Genomic DNA, 13497 nt, shown 5'->3' on the forward strand with positions numbered 1-13497 from the left:
TGAAGCTCTTTTATGAAGTCTGTTTGTTAGAATAAAAGTGTGCCTTCACCTAACTGCACATGAGGTTTTGGAGTTTCACAGTGTTAGCTGTGTACTAGTGATGGTTCCTGCTTACCGTGAGTAGACATGGCTAGTGTCTTGCTGGAGTTGGTACGTGTGGGCTGCAGAATTGCTGATATCACAGACTATATGCATCTACTAAATAGTAATTCTGAAGCAGTTTTCAATACAAAACAGAAGGGAAATCCTGGCTCTTCTGAAGCAAAGGAGAGTTTCTCCTGAGGACTAACCAATTTACGCTGGCAGCTGGAGCTAATAGGAGGGGTGTTCCAAAGGTAATGCTTCCTATATTACGATGTTGGCCCATGACATCAGAGGTGGATGTTGGCAGTAGGACAGTAGAGGCTGAACCTTCCCACCAACATCCCATTACATTTTGTTGCTGTGTGAAAGATGGCAGCAGAGGTGCAGTCCGTCAGAATGGCGTCTGACATGGAAATGCACATGAAGCAAAGCTGTGTCACTGAATTCCTCTGGGCAGAATAAAGGCCAACCACTGACATTCCTTGACGCTTGGTGAACGTTTATGGAGACCAAGCAGTGGGTGTGAACATAGTGAGGTGGTGGGTGGTGCATCTCAACAGTAGTGACAGCGACAGTGGGTCACCTCCTCTGGTACAGATGTTTATAAGGACAGCATGCAGGCACTTGTTCATCACTGCCAAAAGGCACGGCTAATAGTGGTGATTATGTTGAAAAGTAGCATTTTGCATTTGAGAATTTGCTCTATCAAACAGTCTTTGTGTCTGTTGTGGTTTCCATGGAAAGAAATAGGAGGCATTACTTTTGGTGTGACATACCTACAAAGACCCACCTTCCTTCTAGCATTAGTCCCTTCCATTTCTATTTGGGTTTTGCTGCTGGAACAGGTTTCTCTTTTTAAAATGTCAGGTTCATGGAAGTTAGTGATTCTGCCTGTGCTCTCAAGATGGCAACTTTGCGACTATGAAGTCAGCAGGAGAATAGGGCAAAATGGGGAGGGAAGAAGTGTTACTGCTACATTATTACCTAATCTTTCTAGAACTCTCCTCTTCTCCCCTTAGTTTTCTTAGTGCTCCCAGCAGGTTTTTTGTGTTTTAATGGGAGAGAGGCTTTTATTTCCTTACTAGTAAGCAATTGTTAACCTTTCTGAGAGCTTTTTCAGCCTGTGGATTTCAGCCTCACTTAATAGTCTCTAACAAGGCACTTCAAAAAGCCATTTAGAAAACTTCAGTTCAATAACATGAATGGTTTGTTTCATCCTCCCTTAGCCTATGTATCTCAGTCTTACAGCTCTGAAGTCAAGGAGCTCTGCTGTTCGGGAAACTAGCAGGAAAAAAAAATCTGCTCCATTAGTCTTTCTGAGAAATTTGCTTCAGAAGTATAATTCACAAAGGCAGAACTACTTTACCCTCTCTTACAGTGTTCACATCACAATGCTAACTAATTCCATCTCTAATGATTTACTTCAGAGTATTTTCAGCTAATAGCTTTCCCAGAAGAGCGCCATAGCACAGGCCACTCTCCAGCAAACAGCTGCTCTGAACGATAAAGAGCATGTTTTTTGTCAATGGCGTAGCTATTTTATTCCCTGGTTCCTTATGAGCTACCATGCAAATGTCATCTTGTCCTGGCAAACATGCACCAATTTCCCCAGTTTTGGTACCGCATTTATTTTTAATCCCTCTGCCTGTGACAAGGCTTCATCAGCAGGTAAATTAAGCATGAGTGTGTTTCTTCTCTTGTTGTGAGGACCACAGCAAAGTGTTCATTTTGAGCCTCTCAAGGCTCTCCCTGCACAGAAAACAACATGCACTTTGTATGGATTACATTTCCTGTCTCCAGATGGCCTGTAAACAATGCTAAACATTGGTATCTTTAAAGTTTTAATCGCTCTCCATAGGAAACCCAGTGAGATATATGCTATACTCATTACCCAAATTTATGAGGAGCAAGTGACAGGAATGGTGAGTGGTGTAAAAACTATCGGAAAGAGAGAGTTCTTGGCATCTGTGAACCTGGTATCTGCCTGTACTACATCTCCTCTCAACATATGCCTTCCTGCATCACCTATTGCACCTGAACTAAGAAATGAATGATCTAATCACACTTTGGGGTATAAATAGTCATTCACATTCAGTCTAAAGAGACGCCTTTCTCCTAAAAATTATCTAGTATTTCCTTACAACCAAACACTTTGAAGGTGCCCTTCCTTTTGCCTTATACTCTTGTTTGATATCTTTGACACTGTGCTGGCTGCACAGACATAATGACAGCTTTGTGAGATGGCTGCCTGCAGATGGATGTGCCTGATCTGCTTGGGGATATCTGATGTACCTGCACATCCTGGGACTCCTAAGAATTTTTCTCCTAGTAACAGCAGCAAAGTTATGAACAAAGTAACTGGAGACAGACAAGGTCAGCAAAGTGATGGGGAAAGAGGGCTATGATGTCACAGAGGGCTCTGATGTCACTGACATCACTGAGACTTGGTGGGATGATTGGAACGTAGGAATAGATGAATATAACTCTTTAGGAAAGACAGGCAGGGGAAGAAGGGGAGGGGTTCTTTCCCTCTACATCAGTGGCCACCTGGAGTCCATGGAGCTTCACCTGGAGGAGTTGACAGAGAGCTTATGGGTTAGGGAAGGCAGGGAAAGGAGACGTTGTAGTGAGAGTCTGTCTTGCTCTGATTGTCAGAGTGAGAGGGGAGATTATTTGATATACATGGATTGAGACATAAGTAAGGTCAAATGTCATCTGACCTGTTTATTATCAATTGAAGTGATGGGGAAGGGAAAGGCTGGTGATTATTTAACCAATAGTGAGTTCAGGAGAAACAGACAGTTTCCCAGGTAGCAGACCCGGGAGAACCAGGCAGCAGATAAGAATCACGCCATGAGGTGTCCAACATAAGGCACACCCCTCCTTGGTTGTAGGTGTCTTTTTTTTAATCTTCTTTCTCTGTCCCTGTGGCATTCCTGGACACTTAGGTTACAGTCACATGCAGCACCTGTGGGCATGCAGCACCTGTGGGCATGCAGGTTCTCCAAATGGTTATCTCCCCAGAGATGTGCCCACAAAAGGCTGCTCATGGGCCATTTAGCAGCTGCTTTTCTCTGAAAGCCCCTGGACTGCAAGTCTTCAGACAAAAGATTTCTTGGACTTGTCTGTCTGCAAGTCATCCAACAGCAAGCTCTGAGACAAAGGTGCAGAAATGATCTCTTACAGGGTGTGCTACAGATCGCCTGATCAGGAAGCTGGAGTGGATGAGGCCCTCTATAAACAGGTAGGAGCAGCTTCACATTCACAAAACATGGTTCTCATGGGGGATTTCAACCACACCAATATCTGTTGGAGGGACAACACAGCAGTGCACCAGAAAGCAAAAAGGTTCCCAGAATTTGTTGATGATAACTTCCTCTTCCAAGCAGTACAGGAAGCCACAAGGAAAGGTGCTATGCTAGACCTTGTCCTCACTGATGAGGAGGGCCTGGTGAGTAATGTGAAGCTCAAGGGCAGCCTTGGCTGTAGTGACCACAAAATGGTGGAGTTCAAAATCCTCAGGGTGTTAAAGAGGGTGTGATGCAAGCTTGCTACTCTGCACTTCAGAAGAGCAGACTTTGAACTCTTCAGGGAACTGCTTGGCAGGGTGACTTGGGAGGAAAGCCTTGGAGGGAAGAGGTGACCAAGAAAGCTGGTTGGTATTCGAGGCCAATTTCCTCCAAGCCCAGAAGCTGTGCATCCTGAGAAAAAGGAAGACAGGCGAAAATGCCAGGAGGCCTCTGTGGATCAAGAAGCTCCTGGACTTAAGCTCAAAAAAGAAAGTCTACAGGGAGTGAAATCAGGAACAGATTACCTGGGAAGACCACAAAGAAGTTGTCCAAGCAGCCAGGGGTCAGGTTAGGAAAGCTAAAACCCAGTCAGAATTAAATCTAGCCACGGACGTAAAGGTGAACAAGAAGAAATTCTACAGGTATATTACTATAAAAAGAAGGTCACGGAGGATATGGGCCCTCTCCAAAAGGAAACTGAAGACCTCGTCACAAGGGATACAGAGAAAGCTGAGGTGCTCAGTGACTTCACTGCCTCAGTCTTCACCAATAAGGGCTCTAGCCACACCATTCAAATTGCAGAAAGCAATGGTGAGAACTTGGAGAAAGTAGATCTGCCTGTTGTATGTGAAAATCAGGTTCAAGACCATCTGAAGAACCTGAAGGTGCACAAGTCCATGGGAGCCAATGAGATCCCTCCATGGGTTCTCAGGGAACTGGCAGATGAAGTTACCAAGCCACTATCCATCATATTTGAAAGGTCATGGCAGTCTGGTGAAGTTCCCATGTCATCTGAAATTCAGGAAGAAAACTCTCTAACTCCAATGTGGAGTTAGAAAGTGGCATTCCTTTATTCCTCACGATGCACATCAGGCAACTTGACAAGCAAGTGCATCCTCTCAGCATTCAGGTTCTACATTTATACAGTTAAGACATACATATGCAGTACATTGGCATACATATTCATTCTTTTTCAAGGTCTCAGATATGTGCTAATGTCCCTTTGGCTATGTTCAGTGGTATCAGGGTAGTCAAGTGCCCACCTACTTCTCCTTTTTTCACCATCAGCTTCATCACTGAAACCTTCACTTTTTCCCAGTTTGGAAGATTTCCAATGCTAATTATGCCATAATGAGCCACTTTTTAAAAACGATGTATGTGGATCCCGAGGAAAATGTCCTTGCATGTTTTGAGACAAAAGATAAAAGTATTCTGTTGTGACTCCAGTACTTCTCATGAGGCAAAATCATTGAGGCAGAATATAAAAGTATTCTGTTATGTCCCCAGTGCAAAATTATTGAGGAAAAACAAGACTGTTACCCACTAAAGCTGAAATGGATAGTTTTAGAGCTATCACTTCAGGATTCCTTTTGTTAAACTAATATATTGGGTATTAAACGAATGTACTGATCTCTATTGCTAAGCAAACCAACCTATATCACCCACTGATTTGAAAAGGGGAAACGTAACCCCCATTTTCAAGAAGGGAAAAAAGATTCAGGGAACTACAGACCAGTCAATCTCACCTCTGTGCCTGGCAAGATCTTGGAGCAGATCCTCCTGAAGGCCCTACTAAGGCAGGTGGAAAATAAAGGTGAGGTGATTGGTGGTAACCAGCGTGGCTTCACCAAGGGCAAATTGTACCTGACAAACTTGGTGGCCTTTATGATGGAGTTACAGCATCACTGGATAAAGGAAGAGTAACTGATGTCATCTACCTGGACTTGTGCAAAGTGACTGACACTGTCCCGCACGACATCCTGGTTTTCAAACTGGAGAAAAATGGATCTGATGGATGGACCACTCGGTGGATAAGGAGTTGGCTGGATGGTCACGCTCAGAGAGTTGCAGTCAGTGACTCAATGTCCAAGTGGAGACTGGTGACAACTGGTGTTCCTCAGGGATCAGTGCTGGGACTGTTACTGAGTATCTTTGTAGCTGACATGGACAGTGGGATTGAGTGCACCCTCAGCAAGTTTGCAGAGGACACCACGCTGAGTGGTGCAGTTGACATGCTAGTGGGAAGGGGTGCTATCCAGAGGGACCTGGACAGGCCTGAGAGGTGGGCCCATGCCAACCGCATGAAGTTGAACAAGGCCAAGTGCAAAGTCCTGCACCTGGGTCAGGGCAATCCCAAGCACAGATTCAGGTTGGGTGAAGAATGGCTTGAGAGCAGCCCTGAGGAGAAGAATTTGGGAGTGTCAGTTGATGAAAGACTCAACACGAGCAGGCAGTGTGTGCTTGCAGCCCAGAAGGCCAACTGTATTCTGGGTTGCATCAAGAGAAGACTGATCAGCAGGTTGAGGGAGGTGATTCTGCCCCTCTGCTCTCATGAGACCCCACCTGGAGTACTGCATAGAGTTCTGAGGCCTCCTTCATAAGAAGGACATGGAGTTGTTGGAGCAGATCCAGAGGAGGGCCACGAAGATGATCAGAGGGCAGCACCTCCCCTATGGGAGCACCTCCCCTATGAGGATGGGCTGAGAGAGCTGGGGCTCTTCAGCCTGGAGAAGACTCTTAGGGGATCTTATAGCAGTCTTCCAGTACCTGAAGGGGGCTTACAGGAGAGCTGGGGAGGGACTTTTTATAATGGCAGGTAGTGACAAGATGAAGGGAAATGGTTTTAAACTGGAAGAGGGTAGATTTAAGCTAGATATTAGGAAGAAATTCTCTATTGTGAGGGTGGTGAGACACTGGAACAGGTTGCCGTGTGAAGTTGTGAATGCCCCCTCCCTGGAAGCATTCAAGGCCACGCTGGATGGGACTTTAAGCAACCTGTTCTAGAGGGAGGTGTCCTTGCTTGTTACAGGGGGACTGAAACTAGATGATCTTAATGCTCCCTTCCAACCCAAACCATTCTATGATTCTATGATTCCTTGATTCTACGACTCTGAAAGGACAGGTGAGCTTTAACTGCACTCACGTATAGGGCACACTGCTGAGTGTCAGGACAGATCAAGTCATGGATGTAGTGCTATGGCAAGACAATGAAGCCTTGGGCTGATGTTGGAAGCAGGTCCAAATGCGAAGCATGTTGCTTTAGAGCAGAAACCCCTCAGTGCTCAACTTTTGATTTTTGTATCCCAGTGGTGTCTTATGGGAAACAGATTTTCAGCAGTCGCATGCTGCAGATTTCTATGATTTCCCTTATAATTTCTGAAACCATACAAAAATAGCTGTCAGATTTTATAGAGACGACAATTACAGAGTTAGAGAATTTGTTAAAAATTTGTAAGAATAGTTGTATGGGTGGCAGGGTGACTGATTCAGCCTGTTCACAAAGGGAAAGGCTGCAGTGTGCACTAAGCATTGATAAGCTGCAAAGGACACACATGAGTCAGAAATACTACCAGTTCTGTTACTCAGACTTTTTAAAAGACTTAGGCATCTTAGGAGCAAATGTCACTGGAAAGTTCTTGGATTTCAGCACTTTTCAAACTTTTGCTTCTTGAGTGCATCTACAGACATTTTTTAAAGTGTTTAAGGTTTACATGAATATGACAAAGGCTGCGTTGTGCTTCTTAGATAGAATCTTGGAAATGAAAAGGCTAAGATAAAATGTCATTCAAGCAAGGTAATGCTGTATCACAGACCCAAAGTCTCTAATGTTCATTTTGCAAGATAGTTAACATGACAGTGATGTCCAGCCTTGTTACTCAGATTTACCTCTAAGAATTTCTCAGGATAACACTGACCTTTATATTCATGCCAGAACTGTGCTGGCTGTTAATTGCTTCCAAGAGTTTTACAAAACTTCTAAATCTAGTCTTTATGTAGAGTGTAGTTTCTCCATCTAGATAGCTGGCTCCTAGTATTTGCTGTGGGTTCTCTGATTTATTACCACTTTAATATCTAACATATGAAAAACATGTAATATCTTTCACTCTCCATGTTGTTATGATCTGGATTTAATTCTGCATTTGGCAGAGGTACTCAAGAGGTGTCTGCTCTATTTTTTATTTGCTCTTCCATACTTGAATCTCAAACTGGAGAAAAATACAGAGACAGCATCTCTGACTTCTCAGCTCAATAAGCCAATGTTTAGTGAGTTATGTTAAAAATCTCTTACCAGGGCAACACTGAAAAAAAAAAAAAAAAAAAAAAACCCACAGATTCAAATACATGCAAGAAATATTTTTCAAACCTATTTCTCAAGAGAAACTCAAACCCCACAGTCTACTAAGAAAGACTTATTTCTCTGTACAGCCTACAACAGATTCCTTCAATTGGCCTTCTTCCAACACTGCATTCCCTATCTCAATGTAAGTTGTCTGAGGCAGCCAAGAGAGATGGACTTTACTTGCCTGCTCTTCACAGTGGTCCACAGAAGGGACCATTTCCTGATAGAGTGACCATACCACCAGCTCATACTCCTTCTGAAGATGTTCTTCCTTTGAAGTGTGTCCCCCTGACCCCAGTCCCTGCTAGTTCTGCTGATAAATGGTACACTACAGTTTTCTGATTGTTATGAGACAAATCATGAGAAAAAGCAGTTACTTGGGATTTGCAAGTCAACACATGCTCAACGTTTTAACCCAGATATTTTTGTGATGTTTTTGCCATCCTACGGCTCTGCAACATGTTTTGAGAGAAAAGTGTAGGATAATGCAGGCCTTTAATTTATATCCTGTACTGTGAGCTTGATTCCCTAAGAAAATCCAGTTAATACTAAAGCAGAGGCTACCCTTCTCCTTTTCTGGTAGTCTCAATGTAATATCTTCTAAACCCACTGAATATCTTTTCGACTAAGTAGAAAAGTGACTTATATTGTAAATGTAAAGAGTAGAGACGTGGCAGAGGAGACAGACAATGTTGGTGTTTCCCAACAGAAAACACAGGCAGAAGCCAAGCCTTACATTTTTTGAGCTGTAGTCAGTGGACTGCTTGGCACAGATCAGGCCATCACCATGCACAATGCTCAGTGCAACATACTGTTTGTTGCCAGGTGGTGCTTGGGACCTGAATAGGAGTGAAGAGCAGCTGGCCTTGAATGGTGAAGAGGGGAGGGTCAGGGAGCAGAAGGGCCAGTTTTTACTCACTATACTCATGTAGTGCTCATCATGGAGCAAGTAATTACCTCTAAATGTAATTGAAACAAGTCTTTAAAATACCTTTTCTGTACTGGAATGAAACTCTGAAGGTAATGAATATGCTCAGACTTCTGGTCTAAACATAAATTCAGCCTGATGCAACTCATTTACTATCACCTGTTGAGCCTGACCCATCAGCAAATTGCTCACCCGTTGCATTATTTTTTTTCTCTGGCTGTATGCTGGACATTTGTCCAGAAGGATAGTGTGAGAAACAGTATTGAAAGCTTTTCTGAAATCCAAAAAGTTTACATCTTTTTTTCTGTCTAGCTGGCAAGGAGAACAGTGCCATTTGCCCATAAAATGTACACACCGCTTTCCCACAAAGCAGACTTATTTAGTATGTAAACAACAACAGTGAGGAGGGAGAGGAGGCTGTGCTTTCATTCTCTGTGCAGATGCTGACTCTGCCAAGTTAAAAACAGCATGTGATGGGCTAGCCTACTGCACTATAGGTCTGAAGCATCACTGAGGGCTATGTAGCAGGTACACAAGAAAGAGGCAGTGAAGATCACAGTAAGATTCAAAAGCAAGAACTTGGATAAGTAGCATTTCCAGAGCCTCAGACTAACTCAGAAAGAGGAAACTGCAACTTCAGCAAATAAATTTGATTGCCTTCTGTTACATCTGAAGAAGGCCATCAGATCTTCCAGACTCCTGACTCCCTTGACTGCAGAGCCCACTCCCTTAAGAGAATTTTACTATCTGCCTATAAGACATTTACAATGCTTTTGCATTTTGAAAATTGAGTGAGAAGCAGCTGAATTTTTTCAGTCTCTTACTTTTGCCAGGTTGTGGGTGAGCTTTCCACAAGTCAGTAACATGTCAAGCAGGATGCGGGTATGAGGAAGCTGGAGGAGAAGGAGAGAGCTTTGTCAGAAAGCAGCCTTCTGTATTGGTTGTATTGCAATTGAGCAGGGAGTTGGGGATTCATTCAGCACAGTGGTGGTGACACTGCCCAACTAAGACCATCTTGTGATCACTGCTGAGGAAGATTCTGAGTATGAATTCTTCTGAAGAAGGAGGAAAGAAATTACCCTGGAAAATGTAGGAGAAAGTTCTTCACCAAAAGGGAGGTCAGGCACTGGAACAGGCTTCCCAGGGCAGCAATCCCAGGGCAGCAGCATTTGGACAACACTCAGACAGGACAGGCAGCTTGATTTTTTGGTGGTTCTCTGAGGACTTGGACTCGATGATCCGTGAGCGTCTCTTCCAATCCAGAGTATTCTATGATTCCATGATTCCTCCAACACATCCTTAGATTTCTCAGAGGAGGTGTAAAAGACATAAAAATATAACATGTCTTGTGCACACCTCATTACTACAGAAAATCCACAAGGAGATGTTCTGCAATAGCAACCCGAGACTGAAAATGAGTCCAGCTATAAAATGCCAGCCAAAAGCTCCTTTTGACAGAGCTCCCATGAGGGAAATAGTAAGGAAGAGTTACTCACTGTATGAGACCAGACAGCTTACAAGAAGGCTTTCCATCCACTCGTAACACTACAGTGTGGATACAGAATTTATTTTTATTTCCATATTTGACCCCTTAAACTGTCTTTGGTAATATCCTCTAATCATAATTTTAAAGTCATCGGACTCTTCTTCAGATTCCTTCCTGTGATTTGGATAGATCAGTATGCTGTGTTCACAGAATAGCTTAACTCAGGTGAGAATTTTTATTCCAAGCCAGAACTGAGTTTGATTTGGTAGTTGAGTTACTTTAATCTTAAATGAAGTCACAGTTTGGCCTGGTCTGGCCTAGTTCCTGACAAGAGGGAAAAGGGACTCATGGACCCATGTCCCAGGAGAGGGAAATAGGCCAAGATGAGGAAAACAGCAGTAACGATCTAAGGGAAAAAAAAACTTTATTTACTAAATATGATAGCAGAATGTGAGATGATACGATATAATACAATATGATTGGAATTTAAGCTAAGAAATCAAATAAAATGAGAGAGAGAGAGAGAGTTTCTGAAACTGAAGCCCTTACTCTAGTGCTGTAGGTGAGACAGCCAGGAGCACAGAGAGCAAAGAGACAGTCTTGTGACTCCCTGACAGTCTTATCTTTCCCCCCAAACGGAACTATGAAGTCTTCTGGGAACTGTAGTTCATTCTTCTGAGACCAAGTAACCCCAACTACTGACAATCTACAGAACTGTAGTGTTAAGTCTTTAACTCCTAGTGTGCAATGTGATGTTATGTGGAATACCAATCAAAAATCATAAAGCCGTGACAAATCAGTATCACCTTTATATGTATTTATGTTTATAACTTTAAGGAAATGTTTTCTTGATGCAGTCGTTAATCATTTACATAAAATTAGTCCTAAGTTTCCTTTTCCTCAGTAAGTAATGTAAGTAAAAGCCCTAAATTTACTTGTAGAGGACATTAGTGGCTTCATATAAATGCCTCACCAGTACACTTAATTAGTTGTAGGATCTTACGCCGTCTTTCAAGAAGTGCTAACCGTGTCATTTATGTCAACAATTAAGGGGGAAATTAAATGCAAAGAAATATTTAGTGTCTAAATATAACAACCATGAGATAAAATGCATTTCAGCTAAAGGGTGAAGAAAAAAGTCATATTCTCCCTCAGCAAATGCAAAACTTCAAAGGCAATCTAAGCCTGTCAACCTGCTAATCTCAAGTGGTAACAGAACTGAATCTGTCAGGAAGCACTAAATGTGTCCCCAAGAAATGTTTTTCCACAGAAGACACAATATCATTGAAAGCACAGAAAAATACTGCACTTAAAACCACCAACAATGCGGCATTATTATTCAGTACTAAACTGCAAACTGAATTCCACGCTTGCAACTCTCTTCTTTTACTTCAATTGGTGATTATATTTTGCTATACAACAGTAGGATGAATTTAAAAGGAAGACTGTTGAAATACTGATTAAAAGACATCTTTTAGTCTTAGCATTATTTAATCACAGAATAACAGAATAATCCAGGTTGGACATGACCTCAGGAGCTCTCGGTGCCGACCTCCTACTTAAGTAGGGACAGCCAAGACAGTACAGCAATATATGACAGCTGCAGAAGCTGGCCCAAATCTTGTGAAAATCTGCCTTCTGAAGTCAGTGGAGCAATATAAATATAATATCAGAGTAATAGGTAGTAAATAGGCAGAAGGCTCATCCTTAGCCACAACAGTGGTATGCAGCAAGGAAGAGCTGTACCAGTCTTGTAGCAGGGGGTTACATCTGGAAGGCATTTGGAAGGGGAAGTGGAAGGAGAAGGAAGTATTCTCCTTCCCTTGATAACAAGCAATAGTGTTTGCTGGGTTGCACACTGCGGTCTGTGAAAAAACATGTGGCCTAATAAAACAGGAAGCAATGAAATCTGCTGAGTTTTGACTACTGAGGTAATCGGATTATTACAGAAAAGGGGCAAAGAAGTTCTGTGCCGCTCCTGCCTCAGACTGAGTTAGTAAGAACAGTTCAGTGAAGAAAGTCATGCTGCAGTGAGATATCCTAGACCAGAACGTAGCCTGAGACACATATTTTTCACCTAACTCAGAAGTTAAGTTTAAGAACATTCTAAATCCTTATTTCCTCATGCACTCCTCCCAAAGGAAGGCTTACAAAAAAGTAACAAGGTATAACAGGGCAAGGTGGAGGGAAAAAATATAGGACAAGACAGGTATGCTCTAAAGCAGCAAAGTGATATAATAACTGGTACGGACAGGCTGGTGTGTCATACTGAGTCTTTATGTAGACAACATAATTTCCTCCTTATCTTCTCTGCCAAATCTGTCATGCTCCACCTCCACAAAATTTAGTAATGAAACCACAGATGACCAGATTCCAGAGGAACTATCCAAGTATACATTAGCTGATCATCTCACAGAGTCACAATCACAGAATCACAAAATTGTTAGTGTAGATATCTCTGGAAGCCATCTGCTCCAACCCCTGCTCAAGCAGGGTCACGAAAAGCCAGTTGCCCAGGCCTGTGTCCAGGCAGCTTTGGAAAACCTCCAAGTGGGGAGACTCCACCACTTCTCTGAGCAATCTGTACCAGTACCCAGTCCCTCACACAGTAGAAGTGCTGCCTGATGTTCAGAGGGAACCCCTCTGTGTTTCAGTTTGTGTCCACCTCTAAGCAAAAGGTCAAATATTTGACATTAATTGTGTTAAACTGCTCCATCTCATTAGGTTGGATTGAGCATTGTTTATCCTCAGGAACACCGATCATATGCTGTATTAGGGTTTGCTCAAAAAGAAGAAAACCATGTCAAATTCTCAACCTCTGTGACTATTATCACCAAAAATAAAAGAGAAAGTTTCAGAGTAGAGAAAGCAACAGTGTAGAGAATAACAGTTTTGCAAACTCAATTTGGCTTGAATCAGAATTTCTTCAATTTCTTCCAAAGCAACTTGTATCAGAGAATATAGATAACAGCAGATTTTCAGTAAGACCTCTGTGTTCTCCAACTGTGGAGCCACAGAAGTGGTATTTGTGACCTTTCGTTACCATTCTGTGGCCCCTGCATTGACAGCCCATGTTTTATAACAACCAGAGACTGGCTGTTTCACATGATAGGATGAACAGCCAGATAATCCAGTAAGGCAGAACACCTTCCATCTCACTTGGAAGGCATCCTCAAAGTGCAGATAACAGCTATTTATCCTGGGGTGTTCTCCTGTTCATTGGCAGCAAAAGCTGAGAGTTGAGTAATCCATGGCTTTCTGTAGCCCTTTGGTGAACTCTAGTAACCCTACTGCCTGCTGCTACTTACTTGGCATGAACTATACAGGCAGGTTCAAAAATTCCCTTGTGAGCTGGCACTTCTCAGAGATG

Source organism: Gallus gallus, chromosome Z (genome assembly GCF_016699485.2).
Source record: "Gallus gallus isolate bGalGal1 chromosome Z, bGalGal1.mat.broiler.GRCg7b, whole genome shotgun sequence".
Taxonomy (NCBI): domain Eukaryota; kingdom Metazoa; phylum Chordata; class Aves; order Galliformes; family Phasianidae; genus Gallus; species Gallus gallus.